Source organism: Fukomys damarensis, unplaced genomic scaffold (assembly GCF_012274545.1).
Source record: "Fukomys damarensis isolate Sample0158 unplaced genomic scaffold, DMR_v1.0_HiC HiC_scaffold_28, whole genome shotgun sequence".
Lineage (NCBI taxonomy): Eukaryota > Metazoa > Chordata > Mammalia > Rodentia > Bathyergidae > Fukomys > Fukomys damarensis.
Genome location: NW_022900940.1, coordinates 32,776,032 through 32,776,825, shown reverse-complemented (window position 1 = coordinate 32,776,825; position 794 = coordinate 32,776,032). Strand labels below are relative to the sequence as shown.

Below are 794 nucleotides of genomic sequence, written 5' to 3'. Positions count from 1 at the left end.
CCCCGCTTCCGCGCCGCCGGTCGTGGTACGCACCCACCGAGTTCAAAAAATACTCGTTGACGCTTCCCCGATCGAGACCCGCGCTCCTCAAACTTTCCCGTGCGGACCAGCGGCCTGCAGAGCCGGTCGAAAGCCGACTCCCAGCCAGCAGGTGTGGGGCGAGGCGGGGAATCTGCTTCCTCGGTAAATTCTCGCCGCGCCGGGCGGGTTTCCCAAAACACTTTCCACCTAGCAAGACCCGGCGCAGACCGGGACAGTAAGTTCTGCGCCCCTTTGACGCCGGGAAAAGTGGGATTTGTGAAACGTAAACGCTGCCGCGTGGGTGGTGTCCCTGCGGGAAGAGTGCGGAGACGAAGGAGCGGACTTCAGGAGAAGAAAACGCGGACCTCGAGGGTAGTGGGCACAAGGCAGAGTCGCGCAGGGCAGGGGCCAGTTCAGTTCCTTGCCGGACCTGGCGTTCGCGGCCACAGGGGGCCTGTGTGGGAACCGTGGCAGCTCAGGGTTTCTCTCTCCTAGAATTAACTTTTAAATGGACGTCTGTGCTGCGGGCCGGGCCTGTGGCGTCCAGGGCCTGCGTTCCTGTCGTCCCTGGCTGTGTGTGCATCTGTGCTTGTCTACACGGGCGTGCTGAGGTCCGAGGGAGGAAAGGTGGGGAACCAGTCACGGTGAAATTCGGGAGAGCTTTCTGGGAGGGCGGTGGGGACCCCTGGCAGGGCAGCCACTGGGCGGAGCGGCTGGGTGGGAAGGACTCACTGGACGGAGTCTGGCTGGAAGGCCTCAGCTGGGCAGGGTGG

At 63.7% G+C, this 794-nt stretch overlaps 1 protein-coding gene across 4 annotated transcripts in view; it reads left to right on the top strand.

Moving 5' to 3' along the window:
- Nucleotides 1-58: 58 nt before the first annotated feature.
- The window catches only part of Kat2b (lysine acetyltransferase 2B), a 97,047-nt gene continuing 96,311 nt past the window's right edge, over nt 59-794 (top strand). Inside the window, exon 1 of one of the 4 annotated variants that reach the window (XM_010612826.2) lies at nt 59-183. The gene's annotated coding sequence lies outside the window, so the exon portion shown is untranslated. The other 3 variants (XM_010612827.1, XM_010612830.2, XM_010612833.1) reach the window with 3 other exon arrangements.